The following is a 22,642-nucleotide window of genomic DNA, read 5'->3' as shown; positions in this document are numbered from 1 at the left end:
TACTGGCAACATTTTTAATATTAGGAAAGATATGACTCACCAATCTCTTAAGTATCATTTAACTAGCTCATGGACCACCTGAAATCTTGACAATATTACACACATTGAACACAAGTGCGCTTCTCAAGTGGTCACTACTTGGCAAACTTTTAATTGTTCTCTATATCAGTTGGTTGTATCACAATCACATTGGATAGATGGATAGTGATGCCCTGGACAGTTGAATGTGCTATGACTAATGGTCACATATCAACAATGGTTGGATGTTGTTATTATTCATAGAGTCATAGAGATGTTCAGCATGGAAACAGACCCTTCGTTCCAACTCATCCATGCCGACAAGATATCTCAACCCAATCTCGTCCAATCTGCCAGCACCTGGCTCATATCGCTCCAAACCCTTCCTATTCATATACCCATCCAGATGCCTTTTAAATGTTGCAATTGTACTAGCCTCCACCACTTCCTCCGGCAGCTCATTCCATACACGCACCACCCTCTGAGTGAAAAGTTGCCCCTTAGGTCTCTTTGCATCTTTCCCCTCTCACCCTGAACCTGTGCCCTCTATTTCTGGACTCCCTCACCCCAAGGGGACATAAATTTAAGGTGAAGGGTGGAAGGTATAGGGGAGATGTCAGGGGTGGGTTCTTTACCCAGAGAGTGGTGGGAGCATGGAATGCCCTGCCTGTGGAAGTGGTAAAGTCAGAATCTTTGGTGACCTTTAAGCGGCAATTGGATAGGTACATGAATGGGTGCTTAAGCTAGGACAAATGTTCGGCACAACATCGTGGGCCGAAGGGCCTGTTCTGTGCTGTATTGTTCTATGTTCTAAGGTAAACAATTTGTCTATTTATCCTACTCATGCCCCTCATGGATTCTATAAACCTCTATAAGGTCACCCCTCAGCCTCTGACACTCCAGGGAAAACAGCCCCAGCCTATTCAGCCTCTCCCTATAGCTCAAATCCTCCAACTCTGGCAACATCCTTGTAAATCTTTTCTAAATCCTTTCAAGTTTCATAACATCTTTCCCATAGGAAGGAGACCAGAATTGCACGCAATATTCCAACAGTGGCCTAACCAATGTCCTATACAGCCACAACATGACCTCCCAACTCCTGTACTCAATACTCTGACCAATAAAAGAAAGCATATCAAACGCCTTCTTCACTATCCTATCTACATGTGACTCCACTTTCAAGGAGCTATGAACCTGCACTCCAAGGTGTCTTTGTTCAGTAACACTCCCTTGGACCTTTCCATTAAGTGTAAGTCCTGCTAAGATTTGCTTTCCCAAAATGCAGCACCTCACATTTATCTAAATTAAACTCCATCTGACACTTCTCAGCCCATTGGCCCATCTGATCAAGATCCTGTTGTAATCTGAGGTAACCTTCTTCACTGTCTACTACACCTCCAATTTTGGTGTCATCAGCAAACTTTCTAACTATACCTCTTATGCTCATATACAAATCATTTACATAAATGATGAAAAGTAGTGGACTCAGCACCGATCCTTGTGGCACTCCACTGGTCACAGGCCTCCAGTCTGAATAATAACCCTCCACCACCACCCTCAGTCTTCTACCTTTGTGCCAGTTCTGTATCCAAATGGCGAGTTTTCCTTGTATTCCATGAGATCTAACCTTGCTCACCTGTCTGCTATGGGGAACCTTGTCGAATGCCTTACTGAAGTCCATATAGATCACATCTACCGCTCTGCCCTCATCAATCCTCTTTGTTACTTCTTCAAAAACCTCAATCAAGTTTGTGAGACATGATTTTCCACGCATAAAGCCATATTGACTATCCTTCATCAGTCCTTGCCTTTCCAAATACATGTACATCCTGTCCCACAGGATTCCCTCCAACAATTTGCCCACCACTGACATCAGGCTCACTGGTCTATAGTTCCCAGGCTTGTCCTTACCACCCTTCTTAAACAGTGGCACCATGTTAGCCACTCTCCTGGCACCTCACCTATTATTATCGATGATACAAATATCTCAGTAAGAGGCCCAACAATCACTAGGTACTATATGTAGTTGTTGTTTCTACTTTCATTGCACCAAAAGGTCATTTTAACTTGTAAAATCACAACTTGAGTTCAGTAATTGTTTCACATACAACAACTGACAGTCCACAGAGAATGTGTTTTATTATGTGAACTCACGAGTCCATCGAATATTTGCAAATAAAATACTGCACTTAAATGATTTAGAAAGGGTTCATAGTGCCAAAACATTTAATTTCAATTGTTAAAATTGTCAGTATGAGTATCAATATTAACAACAGGGTAATTCTCAATTGTAGTATTTTAGATTGGTAAGTACAAGAATAAACAAACAATAACATTAAAAATGATAGCTGTCTAAAGGCAATTAGATAAAATTGCTTATTGTTATGATATTCTAGGTCCAAAGTGTAAAACATGTTGGACCCACAATTTATCAGCAAAGGAACATAACATTTGACAATGTTATCTACATGCTCTGACACATGGTCACATTTTAATTACTATCAGTATCATTCTTTGTTAAGCATCAATTGTCATGCAGTTTTAAATTATAAAACCATTTTTTCATAGTCACATTAAAGAGCCTTCAGTTCAAACCATGTGCAGGATGTCTGACCTAACGGCTGAGCAATTTGTACAATGTGCAGTCAGCAACATTTACTACATAATTTGGCATACTATTGCCTTGCACAGGTATATATTTGAATATTCAGCTCAGGAAAACAAACACTGCTTACTTATTGGTGTTAACTTGACTAATAGTTGACTGTGTTTAGTGGCTGCTCTAATGAATAAGGAGGTTTTGCAATGACTATCCTCAGAATTATCACATAAAGAAGTAAACGACTTTCAATTTGCTGGAAGAGAACTGCAGAAGTGAGTGGATTGTTTCACACTGTAAGTGTAATATAGCAAATGTGTATGTTTGACTCAGATAGCAATTTCCCTTCTGTAGCATAAACTGAAATAAAGAGAAGACAATTGTGCAGTGGCAAAACTTAAGCAATCTCAAAAACTCGTGGAGTAAGGATTTTAATTAGATTTCCAGTACTGTGCTTCCTGAAACCAATACATCTTTCAAGGCAATTAATGTACATTTACACTAATGAACCAAGTGATCTATTACAGTTTCACTGATTCTAAAAACAGCAGTTGATAGAAGCTAATTTTACAATTACAGTCTCCCTGCAATTATAAAAGCTTGTATTTAAAAGAACAAACAGTGAAGAACTTGCCTACAAATGAGCCAACCCATTCACACATTCAAATTTCCCTTTAGAACCCATTCAGCATTTTTCAGATTAGATTACTTACAGTAAGGAAACAGACCCTTCAGCCCAACAAGTCCACACCAACCCTCCGAAGACCAACCCACCCAAACCCATTCCCCTACATTTACCCTTTCACCTAACACTACGGGCAATTTAGCCCGGCCAATTCACCTAACCTGCACATTTTTGGACTGTGGGAGGAAACCGGAGCACCCGGAGGAAACCCACACAGACACAGGGAGAATGTGCAAACTCCACACAGACAGTTGCCTGAGGCGGGAATTAAACACAGGTCTCTGGTGCTGTGAGGCAGCAGTACTAACCACTGTGTAACTGTGCTGCCCCTGACTTACCCGACTTATCATCAACAATCCCTTTGTTTCTCCTTGCTCACTCTTGCTCTCTCTCTCTCTCTTTCGTACACTCTTGCGCTCTCTTGTTCCCTCTCTTTCTCACGCTCTCTCTCTCTTTCTCGATACCATCACCATCTCCATCTATTCAACTCATTCCTTTCAGAGGTCACCCCATTTCTCCTTCACTCCCCATCTGTATGAAAGTCATGTCCTAGCTGCTTTCAGTGCTGATGAAGGATCAAAAGACTCAAAACATTAACTCTCTTTCTGTCTCTCCATAGTGTTACAACATGGGGTAAACCCTTCTGCTAATTTAAACCAGCAACACAGAAACGATTGACCCTGTGCTGTAGTCTATTAAAATTTTGAGAGGCAAAGAGCTATCCCAAAATTAAAAATAACAACTTTATTCTTTCAGTCTAACAAAGAATATTAACTAACAACTATTTATAACTCCTTTCTCTTAAACCTATCTTTTACCTCCCATTCTACAATACTAGTCCAATTTTAAAAATCCCGATTACGATTTACAAAACAAAATCACGTTTCAAAACCAGTCAGCTTTGCTCAATCTCCTTTGTAGATTCTCTCCAGGTCAGTTTCAATGTTCTACTGTGCAAATGTCTTCCACAGACAGGTACCTCTGAGAGAGCTCTTAAACTAGCAGCCTACATCTCTTGGTCTTTTGGCAATTCTCTCTCAACTTCAAAGATGTCTGGTTTTATACCCCAAAACATCCAAATACTAAATTCAAATTTGATTGAATTTTGGTAACTTGGGGGATAATTTAAACTAATTGGCTGAATTTGAACTTGTTTTTATCTCATGGCAACTCAGCTACTCTATTTGTTTTTACCTACTCTATTTGTGTCAACCATGTGTTATATTATTACCTTGTTCAGAACACTTTGTGCTCTGTCAGACAGTTTTGCTAGCTTTTCAACTCTCTTAAAGGTACAGTACCTCTTCATAACAATAGATGCTGCTGAGGTCCTCTAGCACTTACTGTTTTGATGTCAAGAGTGTGCAGTTCTTTGTTTTATTTTATATGAGAAATTAACAAACTGATTGGAAAGATTATTAAGATCAACTTCAAGTTATGTAATTAATTGGAACTTTCCTAGACACTTGCACAGCAAAGCAAACCAATCTGGCTGGTTTCATGTGCTTTCTAGTGCCATCAGCCATATAGTCAGTGAGGTCTGCGTTGTATTTGCCTCTGACATTTGCCAATGTCATCACTAGTTATACGTCATAGTGGAACAGCATAAACTGGGTGTGAAGTGGGAGGAGATAGTGAAGGTGAATCCAACAAGATATTGCTAACCAACAGAGGCCTACAATAACACTGTAGAGCCAAGGGGCAGTCTTCTGAAAAGATCAATACAGAGCTGAAGGCAACAGCATGTTCACAGAATAAAGAATTGCCAAGATTGAAAGTAGACTTTTTGATAAGGAAGGCTGAAGACTGCAGTTCTGAAAAAGGAAAACAAGTTACTTATAAATATCAGCTGAGATAGAAACACACAAATTGAGTGGTCAGAAATTGAGTGGAAAAGGAAATCAAGACAGCATCACATGAATCTCATAAATCACATCAGCAATTCAGAGAGAATAGGAAAGATGGAGGAAACCACAGGGTGATATTAAATCAGGGCAAGTGCAGGTGAAAGTCAGTTTAGAAGAGAAGGCGAAGGAAGAAAAAGACATGGTCATGAAATACTAACAGGCTAGATGGTTTGAATTTCAGAGACTAAGAAATAGAGTCGATCTCTCACTTGATATTGACCTTAATCATTGACTAGGTAAAATAAAAGGAATATTATAACAGAAAAAAGTTTCAGATTTTGCTGTCAGTAGCAATATCATGGTATTCACTACTCTTTTTGAAGAAAGCTGATCATAAGATCTAGCCATTTCTGTGGCATGGGGAGATGGGGATGGTGCATTTTCTCTTTCCCAATGTTACTTGGTTTTGATGTCAGCTGTAGGGTATGTCTATTATCAAGCAACAGATGTCATCAAGGTGATACAGAAGAAACTTGCAGGCCCTGTTAAATCCCTGAACAAATACCAAATTCATGTGGAAGGTTAGGAATTCCTACATTAGACTTTTCCCAGGCCACATTCATTAGGGTAGTGTTCCAAACTCCAGTGTGGATAACTCTGTCTTCATCTTCTAACTTCCCTGCAATCACGCCTTCTCCAGTGAACTTCACTAAATCCAAGCTATAAAGTCAGATTCTGTCTACAGGTGCTGTCTGAGCTGTTGAATATATCTCGCTGTTTTTATTCTTAAGGTCTTGAGCATTTGCAGTATTTGCTTGTTTTTGTGATGTTGAATAAGGGTTAAATGTTTGTCATGGCATAGAAGGTAATTCACCTGTTCCTCTTTGAAATAATGGCATGGGATCTTTTTTGTCCACTTAAGTGGTCAATATCAATCAAAGAAAACTCCAACAAATCCACTTTGCTTGGAGTGAGGCCAGAAACTTAGAAAGTGAAATTTAACAGAAGTAGTCAAAATCATGAAGAGCATTGATAGTAAGGATTAGACAGAAGGATTGGTAACAAGGCATCAGAACTTTAAGGCTATTGGGTAAAGATCTAGAGGCAAAATGTAATTTATTTTTAATGCAAGGAGTGATAATGATCTAGAATGTACTCCTTTCAAGGATAGTGAAAGCACATTCAATACAGATTATAGCTTTCAAAAAGGAATTAATTACTGGGAAAGGGAAATCTGTACATGTAATGAGAAAAGGGCAGGGTAATTAGACTGATTGGATACCTCATTAAAAGAGCTTATACAGGGGTGTTGGGATGAATGGCCTTCCTGTATGCTTGAGAACTTCGTGAATTGAACTAATCATATGGAGTAAACTGCCAATTTATTTTAGATATTCGAACAATGTAATTCAAATAATTCCTCTCTGTTTCAGGGATTGGAATTAATTTCTCCAATCCATTCAAAGTGAAAAATTAACTTGAGCAATACTCCAAACACTATATGATTGAAAATATGCCAAAGGCTGTTTAAATTCATATCTCAATGATTGGCTGGCACAATTAATGCAAATATTTTTTGAAAAATAGAAAAAAAAAGTTTGCCAAATAGGGATTTTGTTATTTTAATAGTAGTTAAAAATACTTCTACATATTGCCACAAATAATATTTGGAATTGCATTAGGGTCATAGAGCAAGATTCTGTCCATATTATCAGCAATCATTTTTCTTTCAATCCTGACTTTACATTTCAGAAAGATTTCAAAGGTTGACTTTAGGTTTCTACAGGAAAAATTTCTGAACATGTGGATGTACCTTCAAGAGAAGGTACAAAACTTGACCCTATTCTTGGGAAATAAGACGTGGCAGGTGACTGATGTCAGTCGGGGAGCACTTTGGAGCCAGTGACTATAATTTTATGATGGAAATGGATAGACCAGATCTATAAGTTTAAGTACAAAATTGGAGGATGACCAATTTCAACAGCTTTCGGCAATAACTTTCAAAAGTTGATTGTCATCAGATGTTTGTAGGTAAAGGGACAGCTGGAAAATGGGAAGCCTTCAGAAATGAGATAACGAGAGTCCAGAGACAATAAAGGGCAAGGCTGGTAGGTATAGGGAATGCTGGATGACAAGAGAAATTGAGGTTTTGTTTCAGAATAGGAAGGCAGCAAGTGCCCAGTATAGGTAACAGGGATCAAGTAAATCCCTCGAAGATTATAAAGACTGTAGGAGTAAGGAAATGAGGAGGGCAAAAGGGGGAGTTGAGATAGCTTTGGCAAATAGGGTTAGGGAAAATACAAAGGGTTTTAAGGACAAGAGGCTTACTAGGAAGAGAATCAGGGGCCCTGAAAAATCAGCAAGGCCACCTATGTGTGGAACCACGGGAAATGGGGGAGATACTAAATAAGTATTTTGCATTTGTATTTACTGTGGAGAAGGAAATGGAAGGCAGAGAACATGGGGAAATAAATAACAGCATCTTGAAAAATGTCCAAATTACAGAGGAGGTGATGATGAATGTCTTATAATGCATAAAGGTGGATAATTCCCTTGGGCCTGATCAAGTATAACCTAGAACACTGTGGGAAGCTTGGGAAGTGATTGCTGAGCCCCTTGCTGAGATATTTGTATCAGCAATAGCCACCAGTGAGGTGATGGTATACTAGAGGTTGGCTAATATGGTGCCACTATATAAGAAAGCTGGTAAGGAAAAGCCAGAGGACTGTAGACTAGTGAGTGTGACATCAGTGGTGGGCAAATTGTTGGAAGGAATGCTGAGGGATAGGATTTACATGTGTTTGGAAGGATGCCAGCCTTCCAATGGATATCTGCTGAGTGGCAAGTTGTTCCAGGTGATAAGGAAATCAGCCAATAGGGATACCCACTGGAATGGGGTGGGTAATTAACAAGGTAAATTGGTAAGACATGGCGAGAAAATGCATTAGGCCTCGTGACAAGAAACTCCTTTGAAAATCTTGGTGCAAGTTAGACCTAGCCAAAAACATATAAGATTCAGCCCAATCATTCAGGCCACATGGGTTTCTATAAATACATATCAAAAGATCCTTGATGTTAAGCCATTGAAAATGAATTGTTTCACACCTGTGTGCTGGGATAATAATTTAATTGAATGTACTCAGCACCCTTGCTAATGGAATTAATTCTGCACTAAATTTCCTTTCATGTGTCTGGTGTTAATTATCACAGGGGATCAGGGAAAAAAAAAATCATAACAATTAGTTTCAAAATAGAACAAGAGATCAGAAGTAAATGGAAATGATAATGCGGAAAACATTTCCAATTCACTTTCTACAGTGAGGACATGTCAGATTATGCAGAGGTCAAATGTGCCAATCATTTTTTTCTGATAGAACTGTACAATTTATGAGATTGGAACCAAAAAACTGTCACAATTTGCAGGTACTCCTAATGACTTCATAAAGTTTCACTTTCTTTGATCTAGAAGTAAATTAAACTACAGCAAAGGCAACAGTTGGTCAAGTAGACAAGACATTTCAGGTGATTATGCTAAGTCCAAAAGAAGTAATACTTAGAAAAAAAAGCTTATTTTTAAAAATAATATTTCTTTACTACCTCAGGATTCTCCCAACTTGTTGATATCCAATGATGTACTTTGATGTTTTTTTGCAATATTTCCTTCTCAATTATAAAGTAGTAGTTTAGAACAAAGCTTATTCATGTTATTTCTAAACAGTCTGTTGGCACTATAATCAAAAATAGTACAAGTAATGCAATTTTTAGATTAGATTACATTACAGTGTGGAAACAGGCCCTTCGGCCCAACAATGGCCAATTCTCCTGACCCTGCACATCTTTGGACTGTGGGAGGAAACCAGAGCACCCGGAGGAAACCCACGCAGACACGGGGAGAACGTGCAAACTCCACACAGTCAGTCGCCTGAGGCGGGAATTGAACCTGGGTCTCTGGCGCTGTGAGGCACTAGTGCTAACCACTGTGCCACCGTGCCGCCCATAAATGTTAATGTTTCAGGATTATAGCAATTAAAATTGTAATCAATTCTATTGATAAAGGAGTAATGATTTAATTGAGTATGCAAGAGAAAAAGTACAGAGTCTATTTTCATAAACTGTGTACCCTGGGAAGACCTATACCCCAATAAAAGAAAAGAAAATCTCTGAGCGGTTGCACCCCTCTGAAGGGGGTGAACAGCCAGAGGTCATAGGTAGCCAAAGGGATGGGATCCTGCGAAATGAGTATGGAGAATTAGATAAGAAGTTAAAATGCAGGACCTCAATGGTAGTGGTCTCTGGATTACTCTCAATGCCATGCACCGGTGAGACTAGAAATACAAAGATAGGCCAGATGAATACATGGCTGAGGACCTGGTGAAGGGGGTAGGGTTTTCAATTCTTGGTTCATTAAGATCTCTTCTAGTATAGAGGTGACCTGTACAAGAGGGACGGGTTGATTTGAATCAGAGGGGGACCAATATTCTTCCAGGGAGATTTGTTAGTGTTTCCACAGGAGGGTTTAAACTAGTTTGGCGGGGGGGGGTGGGACTCAGAATAAGAGAGGGGCCATCGAGACGTCAGGGGAAAATACATTAGCCATCAAGAGCAAGTTTGCTATTCAGGATAGACAGGGGCACAGTAAAGGGAGGGAAAAATTTCTGGTTCAAAGTGCATTTATTTCAATACACAAGGCCTGACTGGTGAAGAGTCAAGAGTGGAAGTCAGGCAGCATCCACGGAGCAGAAAAATCGATGTTTTGGGCAAAAGCCCTTCATCAGGATTTATGAGGTATCCTGGAGGTAAGTTGACTGACCACGACCATCTTCTTATATGCCGGGTATGACTCCAACCACCAGAGAGTTTGTCCCCAATACCCATTGATTCCAGTTTTGCTTGGGCTCCTTGATAGCACACTTGCTTAAATACAGCTTTGATGCCAAGTGCTGTCACTCTCATCTCACCTCTGGAATTCAGCATTTCTCTCCAAGTTTGGACCATGGCTGTAGTGAGGTCAGGAGCTGAGTGGTCCCGGTGGAACCCAAACTGGCCATCACAGAATGGGTTATTGCTGAGTTGGTGCTGCTAGTTTGGACTATTGATGACACTTTTACTCAGCCTACTCTCAATCACTTTGGGCTCTGATTGAGAGTAGACTGATGGGACAGTAGTTGGCCGGGTTGGATTTATCCTGCTTTTTAAGAACAGGATGTCTTTGGGTAATTTTCCACAGAGTCATGTGGATACCAGCGTGGTTGGAACAGCTTGGCTAGGGGAATGGAATGTTCTGGAATACAAGCCTTTAGTATTATTGCCAAATTGTTGTCAGAGCCCAGTGGCCTTTGCAGTATACTGTGTCTCCAAACAAATCACATGAAGTGGAGTGAATGGGCTGATGACTGGTATCTGAATTGCTGGGGAACACAGGAGGAGGCTGAGATGGATCATCCACCTGACACTTCTGGCTGAAGATTCCTGAGAAAGCTTCAGTCTTATCTTTTGCATTGGTCTGCTGGGCATTACCATCATTGAGGATGGGGATATTTGTGGAGCCTCCTCCTTGTTGTTTAATTGTCTACCACCATTCACAATTGGATGTGGCAGCAGTGCAGAGCTTAGATCTGATCTGTTCATGTGAGATTGCTTAGCTCTGTCTATCACTTGCTGCTTATGCTGTTAGGCATGCAAGAAGTCCTGTTTCAAAAAGAGAAATTGCTAGTAAAGCTCAGCAGGTTTGGCAGCATCAGAGAAATCAGAGTTAACATTTTGGGTCTCGTGACCCTTCCACGGAACTGGCTATAGTCCTATTTGATGGCTTCACCAGGTTTGCACCTCATCTCTTGGTCTTAAACTCTGAAATCAGGTCAGCTTGTTTCTGCGGCTCATATAAGCCATTTCCTTGCAGTTTTTTTTTGTCATCTAAACAACCATATGATATTTACACACCGTGTTCAACTACACATTATTAGCAGTTAAATAGTCCACAATATCACTTCTGATTCACTTTGTCTAGTTTAAACAAAACTTCAACCAGACAGACTGTGACAGTTCAGTCATTACTGAGTTTGAAGCATTAGATTTAAGCGTGCACGTGCCCGCGCGCACACACTCACACACACACACATTCCTTCAGCAAAACAAACATGAAAACCAGGATCTTTCTTATCATTAGGTCACAGCAGGCTTCATATGCTTTTCCTTCTCAATTAATTTCATTTCATTTCAACTAACTCTGCAGATTTTAGATTAACATCCATACCTTGCACCCTCATGCAACAGTAACTGTACTGTCTTTTCTGAGTAATCCTCCCCTCAAGTAAACACTTTGCAGTTGTTTTATTGAAACTGCATGTATCTTTTTTTCTCCTCATTGTTTTGGTCACAGTAATTGATGGATGGAGTTTTTACAACATGAAATACACAGCATATTTTTCAAAATCATCATTGTATGTAAACTGATGCAAGGCTGAATTTCTATATTCCGGCATATCTTGATGTCAGCCTGAATGTATTTCTTCGAAAATAGGTCTGCAGATTATGAGCTGTTTATAGATCCGTGGTCACGTCCCAAATCAGATAAAAACAATAGCAAATGATTGGAATTCTTTCTCCAGTTCTACTCAGAGACTATTCACAGCTTATGTATTGAAACTCTGGCACCCTGCTCGTAGATAATTCGAGGTAGCTGTGCTCATTACAGGCCAAGATGTTCAGCAGTACAGTGGGCATCATGGTGTAGTGGTCCTGAGATGGGAGGACTGAATAGTAAATGTAACAGTGATATTGATTGCAAGGAATAGTATTAGACATTTTTGCTACACTTAAAGGATTGTTTAAACATTACCATGTAAAACCATGTGATAAATTAATTATTTTGTGTTATAAGAAGACCCATGTCCTTTTATTAAAAATATAATAATATTAAGTAGTCTCAGATGGTGAAAGTTTAATTATTGTTTGATTAAGGTGTTTTACAGATCACTAGCTTTGAGTTGTGGATTAAAAGCATTGTTCAGAAGCGCAAAGTAATTTTAAATTGTTCTGCTTCTACGCCAACCGTGACACCTGGACATGTCTGCACATGTTAGACATACTGACCCTGAAATACTGATGTCCAGCAATGTAAGTGTGATGGAATGTGACATCTATTTTCTGGAGACAGATCCCATCCCAAATCACAGCAAGTCATACTTAAACAGATGAGGTAGGTGTGAGGCAATAGTTCTGTAGGAGTGATTCTCTCAACCATTTATCACTAAGCTATTCTTTACTCTGAAAGGAGCAAACATTGGAGTATCAAAAATAAACCCCATGAAAGAAAACTGAGGTAGGAAAAAATTGCTAAATGTAATGCAAATATTTGCATACCTTTCCCTGTATTACAGAAGATCTCAAGGATAGAGTCATACAGTAAACTTGGAAACTTGCCCTTCAGACCAAACTGGTCCATGCAGAGCATGGTGCCCACTCAGCTAGTTGGTCCATATCCCTCTAAGGAGAAAGTGAGGTCTGCAGATGCTGGAGATCAGAGCTGAAAATGTGTTGCTGGAACAGCGCAGCAGGTCAGGCAGCATCCAGGGAACAGGAGAATCGACGTTTCGGGCATAAGCCTGAAGAAGAGCTTATGCTCGAAACGTCGATTCTCCTGTTCCCTGGATGCTGCCTGACCTGCTGCGCTGTTCCAGCAACACATTTTCAGCCCATATCCCTCTAAATCCTTCCCATCCATGTACCTATCCAAATGTTTTTTAAACTTTACTATTGTACCTGGCTCAACTGCTTTCCCTGGCAGCCCATTCCATATGCACACCACTCCCTTCATAAAAGAGTTGCCCTCTTAAATTTATTTCCCCTCACACCTTAAACCTCTGCCCTTTTGTTTTCAATTCTCCATCCCAGGGAAAAAGACTATATGCATCTATCCTATCTATACCCCTCATGATTTTATACACTTCAACAAGGTCACTCCTTGTTGCTATCCTGGCCAATCTTCCCCTATAACTCAGGCCCATTAGTCTTGGCAACATACTCGTAAATCTTCTTTGCACCTTTTCCAGTTGAACTATGTCTTTTTTTTATCAGGGTGACCAAAACTGTACACAATACTCCAAGTGCAGCCTCACCAATAACCTGTACAACTGTAGCATAATGTTCCAAACCCTACACACAGTGCCTCGACCGATGAAGGCCAGCATGCTAAATGCTTTCTTCACCACCCTGTCTATACCACTTTCAAGGAACTATGTACTTGTATTCCTCAGTCCCTCTGTTCTACAACACTCGCTGAAGGAGTTCCTTGGGGTAATGGCCCAACCATCTTCAGCTGTTTCATCAATGACCTTCCCTCCATTATAAGGTCCGAAGTGGGGATGTTCACTGATGATTGCACAGTGTTCAACACCATTCATGACTCCTCAGATACTGAAGTAGTCCATGTTCAAATGCAACAAGATCTGTATAATATCCAGGTTTGGGCTGACAAGTGGCAAATAAAATTCATGGCACACAAATGTCAGGCTATGACCATCACCAATAAAAGACAACCTAACCACCCACCCTCAGCATTCAATCAAATCCCCTCTATCAACATCCTGGGGGTTATCATTGACCAGAAACTCAACTGGACTCACCACATAAACACAGTGGCTACAATACCAGGTCAGATGCTCGGAATACTGAAGTGAGTAACTCACCTTCTGACTCTTCAAAGCCTGTACACCATCTATAAGGCACAAGTCAGGAGTGAGATGGAATACTACCCATCTGCCTGGATGAGTGCAGTCCCAACAATACTCAAGAAGCTTGGTACCATCAAAGGACAAATCACCCACTCGAATGGCATTACATTCACCAATGACACTCAGTTATGGCAGTGTGTAAAATATACAAATGCCCTGCAGAAATTCTCCAAAGATCCTCAGACAGCACCTTCCAAACTCATGACTCCTTTCATCTAGAAGGATCCAGGCAGCAGATATAAGACCATAAGACATAGGAGCAGAAATTAGGCCATCCGATCCATTTGATCCATTTAATCATGGCTGATAGGTTTTTCAATCTCATTTTTCTACTTTCTCCCAGTAACCTTTGATTCCCTTGGCAATCAATAACTTATCTATCTCAGTCTTAAGTGTACTCAAGTATGATCTGGTCTCCACAGCCTTCTGTGGCAATGAATTCCATGGATCCACTACTCTCTGGCCAAAGAAGTTTCTCCATATCTCCGTTCTAATGGGTCTTCTCTTTACTTTAAGGCTGTGTCCTTGGGTCCTCATAGCTCCTGCCAATGGAAACATCTTCCCAATGCCCACTCTATCCAGGCATTTCATATTCAGTAAGTTTCAATTAGATTCCCCCCCCATCCTTCTAACTCCATTGAGTATCGTCCCCGAGTCCTCAAATGTTCCTCATATATTAAGCCTTTCATTCCTTAGATCATTCTCATGAATGTCCTCTGGACTCATTCCAAAGCCAATGCATCCTTTCTGTGATATGGGGCCCAAAATTGTTAACAATACTCTAAATGTGGTCTGACCAGAGCTTTATAAAGCCTCAGAAGTACACCCCTGCTTTTATATTCCCATCCTCCGAAGATAAAAGACAACATTGTATTTGCCTTCCGAACTACCAACTCAACCAGCAAATTTACCTCAAAAGAAACCTAAACTAATACTCCCAAGTCCCTTTGCTCAATTTCTGAATTTTGTCCCCATTTAGAAAACAGTCCATGCTGCTATTCTTCCTACCAAAGTGCACAACCTCACACTTCCCCACATTGTATTTCATCTATCACTTCTTTGCCCATTCTCCTAACATGTCTAAGTCTTTCTGCAGCCTCCCTGGTTCCTCAATACTATCTATCTCTGTATCATCTGCAAACTTTGGTAGATGCCCTCAGTTCCTTCATCCAGATCATTAATGGAAAAAAAAATAAAAATTGTGGTCTCAACACCAACCCTTGTGGAATATCACTAGTCACTGGCATTAATCCTGAGAAGGACCCACTCTCTGCCTTCTGCTAGACAGCCAATCTTCTATCCGTGCAAGTTCTATGCCTCAAATATAATGGATCCTTAACTTATTCAGTATCCTTCTGTGCAGCACCTTATCAAAGGCTTTCTGGAAGTCCAAATAGATGACATCCGTTGGCTGTCCTTGGTCTAACCTGCTCCTTACTTTCCCAAAAAATTCTAATAGCTTTGTCAGGCATGGCCTACTATTAATGAAGTCACACGGACTTTGCCATAGTTTACTATGCATATATGGAAACACCATCAACTTCAAGTTCCCCTCCAAGCCACTCACCACCCTGACTTGAAAATCGATGTCATTCTTTTACTGTCACTGAGTCAAAAACCAGGAATTCTCTCCCTAATAACATTGTAGGTCAACCCACAGCAGATGGACTGCAATAGTTCAAGAAGGCAGCTCACCAACAACTTCTCAAGGGCAACTAGGGACAGGCAATAATTGTCAGCCAGCCAGTGACACCCACATCACACAATTTTTAAAAAAAGAGATAAGCAACTTTCTAGGAGACACAAGAAAATTCTAATGAGTAAATTAATTAAATCAACACAGAAGACATGCAATGTTTTCACAAATATTTGTGATGTTTGGCAGTGTTCAAACTGATCATTTGCTGGAGATTAGATTGTGTCAGGGTTTAAACACATGGCTTTGTTTGTATGGAAAGAGTACAAAAATATCTTGCCTCAGTGCATAGTTAGCTTTTGCAGGATGGGTTATCTATCAGTGCAGGTTGACACAGAGAAAGCTAAATACCTTTTTCCATCTGATCCTCAGACAAGTCCAAGAAAACTAGTTCACATATGATTGTAAACATTTTTTGGGTAAGGTATTTTTGTAGTGTATTTAGCTTTCACAAAGGACATTTGTTTGAATTCCATTGTTTGAACTACCTAAGGATATTGATATCCAGAGTGAACCTGGTGGACCAGGAAGGGTATGAATAAAGCTGACATCATCTGAAAGAATGAAGGCAGAGGTGTGGATTAAGCAAAAAACACAAAATATGATAATCTCATATGGACTCAGGTGGGGGAACAGCTTTCAAAAGTAAGATCCACCATGTGAGTCAGCTTCCTAATCTTCGTAACAATGCCTATACACCAATATAATTTGTACCTAGTTGTTATAATTCAATTAACTACATCTTCTTTAAGACAAGAGCAACTTCTTATTGGACTACCAAGTCGTTTTACTTCACCAAACTAGGCCAACTACACCTTGTAAATCCCTACTAGTAAAGAGAATGGTGGCAGCCATTCACCAAGGTGCATCTTTCACCAAGTTGATTTATGGTGAGGATTCATGAAACAGTATGGTGAGAGTAGTGAACATTGCTTTATTTGACTACTCAATAGCAAGTGGTCAAGCTCTGAAGAATTTTCAAACACAACTTTAGGAATAATGCTTATGTGACACAAAGCAGTTGAAAGAGCTGAATGTTCTTGTTCCCTACAGAGAGAAAATTCATGTCAGCAATCTACAGTTGATCTTAAAAAAAAAGTTTCAGATACAGTTAAAGATATGAATGTGAGCTGCAACATCCATAGTGTTGGAACATGAATCAAACTTGGTCACTTATAGATTGTGTCAGACACTGGTGACCTGTAGGAGTTGTCCTGAGTCAAAGTTTAGCATGTGAATGAACAGATATTGGCAACTATGTAAAAGTAGTTTAAAGAGAGATCATAGACCTAGGAACACATTAAAGCCAGAATTAAATAGATAAAAGGGTAATTTATAAGCATAAGCAGCCAAAGCATGAAGAAGAATGTCATGAACATTCAAATTAGGAACAGAAAGTGGCCATTTGGTCCCTCAAACCTGTTCTGCTATTCAATATGATTGTAGCTGATCTGGTTGTGTTTCAAATTCCACATTCCCATCTACCTACAATAACCCTTGATTCTTCTGCCTAACAAGGTACCATCAACTCCATCTTAAAAATATTCAATGATCTCCCTACCTGCATCATTTCTGAGGTAGACAATTCAAATGTTGCATAAACCTCTTAGAGAAAAAAGACTTGCTCCTCATCCTAAAAGGTAACCCCTAATGATTGAGTCCAGAGCTAGAGTGCACTGTTTTATCAAAAACAGACATCATCTTTTCCATGTCCATCTTGTGACGATTGCTCAGGATCTTCTATAATTTGGAGAAGTCATCCTTCACTCTTCTAATTCCACTGGAAACACGCCTAATCTGTTGAACCCTGCCTGATATGACAGTCTGCTCCTTTCAGGTATCAATCAAATAAACCTTCCCTGAACTGCCTCCAAAGCATTTGCATAAGGAGAACAAAAATACCTGCTGGGCAGAATCTTAGTTTTTGATGAAGCCTGCAAGTAACATTGAGTTTGGAATGATTCTTGCTGTCAGGCTAAACAAGTTTTCTCAACATATCTTTTCAAATTCATGATAAATTTGGTGAGAATCATGTCTGATTTCTACCCCATTTTACCACACGGCATTCCTAGAGCAACTCATCATTCACCAGATATCCCAGATAGACTGGTGTCCCTGGCAATGGCATTGTAGACTGTACTTGAAAGGCTACTGCGTACCTGGATAAACACCATCAGTCCAGAATCACCTTGCATGATACATGACATTTGCCCCAAACATAGCAGACCAGGGTAAATCGATACCCCATTTTGTAGGCATGTCCCTGGAAGTCATGCCAAACAAGTGGTGCTGAAGTATGTTGTCAAGCCTTCAAACAGTTGTTGATTTTAACTTTGATTAAATAACAGGAAAATTAAAGAAACAAACATGAAAGTTGCATTTTCTTCGGTGTTTAACAGGTGCCACAATCCTTTTGACTAAAACATATTCACAGTCAATGAATGATCACCGCAACCAATTAGCATCTGTTAGAACAAAGGAAGTGCTGGAGAAACTCAGCAGGTTTGTCAGCATCTATGTAGAGAAAAAACACAGTTAATGTTTCAAGTCTAGTTCTTTGATTTATTCATATCTGTTGGAATTGGATGTCAATTAAGTCCTGTCTGGCTTGTTGTGCTGGGTGCTGCACCACTCTATCATGGTGAAGATGATGTTCCTCCTTACTGGCCTGATCCTCCTCCTAATCAGAATACTCTGCTTCCTCTGATGAGAAGGGCATTGCTTGTCACTGGCCACCCTAGTGTTTCCTTTCTTCCTGGTGGTGGAAATTGAATAAAGATTTGTACACTTGTTGTCTTTCACTGCGTCTCACACCTGCACATACACACCATGGATGCTGGGAAAAATACAAGCACTACTGCAGTTAGGTAGCAGTGTGGAGGTAAAGCAAAAAAAATGAATACTGCTGCTCCAGCTTGTCAGCATCCATCACGTTCCCTCTTTGCCTGTTCAGGGCACAACAAGCAAAGAATATATGACATCTTCCACAACAAGCAAAGAATATATGACATCTTCTGTCTGGTGTGTACTGCAAGGCTATCTCAGACTGATCCAATCATCAGAACTAAATCTTCAGGAGGCCTATTGTCTGCTCTGTGATGGTCCTGGTGGAAGGAAGGAATGCATTGTATCTACTCTGCTCTCAGTCAGGGGATTGCAAAATGGAGTCATCAGCCATGGTTGAAGAGCATTGCCCTTGTCTAGCAGCAGTCATCCTTGGAAGGCATATGGCTTTTAAAATGAAGCAGGTCCCACTGATGGGTTAAAAAAGCAACTTGCATATAAATGAGGTTAGAAAAGGTAATAATGAGATGTTAATATACAAAACGGGTCCTCACTTTTAAGTAACAAAATTCTTATGTTAATATTAAAATCTTGCATATTTTCTGCGTCTTGAAAATTTAATTTTTTCAATCTTGCCAAATTTTCCTATCTGAGTCATTGTCTATATCCTTTAGAGGCTGGGAAAATTCTATCTAATATCTATTGCACCACTGTAATTGTACCTAGTTGCTGTAATGAAACAAACTCTGTCCCATTTATGATAAGAGTCTCTTCTCATTAGACTACCAAATGGTTTTCCTTTACTACACTGGACCAACCAGTTCCTATAGATTTCTACCAGGAAAGGTAATAATGATAACATGTCATAGAGTCATAGAGTTATAGAGACAGCACAGAAACAGACCCTTTAGTCCAACCCGTCCATGCCAACCAGATATCCCAACCCAATCTAGTACTACCTGCCAGCACCCGGCCCATTTCCCTCTACACCCTTCCAATTCATATATCCATCCAGATGCCTTTTAAATGTTGCAATCGTACTAGCATCCACCACTTCCTCTGGCAAGTCATTCCATACACATACCACACTCTGCATGAAAATGTTGCCCTTAGGTCTCTTTTAGGTCTTTCCTCTCTCCCCCTAAATCTATGCCCTCTATTTCTGGACTCCCCTACCGCAGGGAAGAGACTTTGTCTATTTATCCTATCCATGCCCCTCATGATTTTATAAACTTCTATAAGATCAGCCTCTGATGCTCCAGAAAAATCAGCCCCAGCCTATGCAACCTCCCCCATAGATCAAATCCTCCAACACTGGCAACATCCTTGTAAATCTTTTCTGAATCCTTTCAAGTTTTGCAACATCCTTCTGATAGGAAGGAGACCAGAATTGCACGTAATATTCCAAAAGTGGCCTAACCAATTACCTTGACAGCTGCAGCATGACCTCTCAACTCCTATTCTCAATACTCTGACCAATAAAGGAAAGCATACCAAACACCTTCTTCACTATCCTATCTACCTCGACTCTAATTTCAAGGAGCTATGAACCTGTACTCCAAGGTCTCTTTGTTCAGCGACACTCCATAGAACCTTACCATTAAGTGTATAAGTCCTGCTAAGATTTACTTTCCCAAAATGCAGTACCTTGCATTTATCTAAATTAAAATCCATCTGCCACTTCTCAGCCCATTGGCCCATCTGATTAAGAGCCCATTGTAATCTGAGGTAACGTTCTTCGCTGTCCACTACACCTCCAATTTTGGTGTCATCTGCAAACGTAACTAAGTATACCTCTTATGCTCACATTGCCAGATGAATCTTACACCACATGAATGATGGCAAGGATCCAACCACAGATAATTCTAAATCAGATGAGATTCAAGAGAGATTAGAGGAATAATCAGAAATTGTGCTTTACATGTGCAGGAAAAGCTAAAGAACGTAATGTAATTAAACTAACAGGGAAATTAAAAAAAATATACATATAAAAGTAAGACATTAAAACAGAAGCAGAAAGACAGTTCCAAATAAGTACAAGCAACAAACTGGAATGAATTGCATGTTCTCATCCCATGTTGAAGATATGGAATAGTACCATAAATGAGACGACTGTAAGACAGTAAGAAACTAAAAGATACAGGAAATGATAGCTTTTGTGATTAAGAGTAAAATTACTTCAATGATGAGAAGGACATAATAAGAGGTAAGTTAGTAGAGGCATTATCAAACAAAGACAGAAATTGCTGGAGAAACTCCACATCTGTAGAGAGAAAACAGAGTTCCTGTTTCAGAGGATGTTCTGAAGAAGGGACTCTGGACTTGAAACATTAGTTCTGTTTCTCTTCACAGGTGCTGCCAAGAGTTTCTCCAGCAGTTTCTACTTTTGTTTGTTTAATATCTCCAGCAGTTGCTGCTCTTTGTTTTATTTTAGAGGTTTTATGGGTAGAATTAAGTAATGGAAAAGGATTTGAGTTTTATATAAATCTTTTCACAGAAGTTGAAAAGTGGAGAAAATGCGTAAATACGGAGACTACACAAAATAGGCTGTGCATGTTTCATAAACAATTGTTATTTACTTTTGTATTATTCAATAAACTGTCACATACTCTGAAACATAGTGAATTTTTAATGTTCAACATGTTTTCTGCAAAAATACGTCTTGGAACAAACAAATAGACATATTGTATTAAATTGAGTAGTGAGTCTAATTTAGTTAGCTATCTAATGATGTGTGAACATTTTATATAATAGTGATCATAATATGATCAAATTCAATGCACTGCTTGAATCAGGAAAGCATGAAACTACTCAATTTTTAAAAATTTGGATAAGCCTGACTTCACAATGATGAGGCAGAAACTGCATAGTAACCTGAGCAAATCTATTAATGGGTAAAAATACTGAAGGTCAATGGGAGATATTTAATGAAGTATTTAATGTGATACAGAACAGATGATACCAGAAAAGGATGAGTGCATAATTTGCCAGTCAAAACAAATATCAGTTACGTATGACTGAAAAGGCAAGGAATGACGTGTAATAAAAAAGAAAACATAAGAAAGGCATGAATTAGCAGAAGTCCTGACAGTGGGGAGATCAACAAAAGGTAAAAGAAAAAGGTAAGGGCTAAAAGAGGAATTATGAAAAGAGTCGCAAGTGACCAAAGTAAATTTAAGAATTCTTCGCAATTATCTTCGGAAAAAAGAGGCTCACATGTGAGAAACAGAACTCACTCACAAATCAATCAGCCTGAGACAAAGCCTTGGAAACAAGAACAATATATTATAGCCTTGCAAGAACCGGACGCTTCTGCAATCAAGCAGAAATGCGCGTGAAAACAGAGCATATTAGCTTTCTTATTCAGTTTACAAGTTGCGGAATCACGCCTCCCTGTTCCCATCCTATCATAAGCCGATTACCTCACTTGTTAGTTATTTTCTTATCTGGCCATCCTGCTGTCCTTGTCTGCATTCTTTGTTCCTCGTTTGTTACAGCTTGTTCTTTTATCCAGTTTCTCTTATCATACTATAAGCTTTATTGTGAAATGCCCTTGCTGCTTCTTTTTATGGTCAGCTATAACCCTTCATAGTTATTTCCTAGCTTAAAACTATTTTCGTTAAAAGACCCTCTATATTCATTAAAGCCTTAGCCTTAAGTATGCTACATGCTACAAGAATTCCTACCACATCACAGGAGCCATATCGGTCCCTTGAGAACTGATAATAATGAAACTCAGCCTGAATACAAGGTAATGGCAATTATTTTGCATCAGTGCTCTCAGTAAAGGAGGAGGAATATATGCTGGCTCACAAAACGTGATATTAAATCATGGATAGGGATTCACCAAAGTTTAATCTACGCAAAATAACTGTAAAGAAAGAACAATGCTATTCAAGAATAAGATTACAGGACCAGATTATTTGAATCCCAGAGTTTCAAAGGAAGCAGAATATTACAGATTCCCTCATCATATTCCAAAATATCCTTGATTTGTGAACCCTTACTTTAGTTTGGAAGTGTGAGAAACAAAGCTCACACACTTCAATAATTGCAGTCCGAGACAAAATCTGAATCAGTAGTGTCCTTTATTTTTACACTTGCAAGTGGGTGTGATGTCCAGTGCCAAGCAAGGCAGAGGACATACACACCAAATTCAACAAACTCTCGATATTTATATAATTTGGTTCTTACATATTTTTTTCTTATTTCATTGTTTCTCCCCCTGTTTACATCCTCCACTTCCCTAAGACTGGTCCCACCACTCCTGCTTATCTCTTG

Source organism: Chiloscyllium plagiosum, chromosome 13, assembly GCF_004010195.1.
Source record: "Chiloscyllium plagiosum isolate BGI_BamShark_2017 chromosome 13, ASM401019v2, whole genome shotgun sequence".
Taxonomy (NCBI): Eukaryota; Metazoa; Chordata; class Chondrichthyes; order Orectolobiformes; family Hemiscylliidae; genus Chiloscyllium; species Chiloscyllium plagiosum.
The sequence above is the reverse complement of the archived record's forward strand: the minus strand, read 5'-3'. Positions refer to the sequence as shown.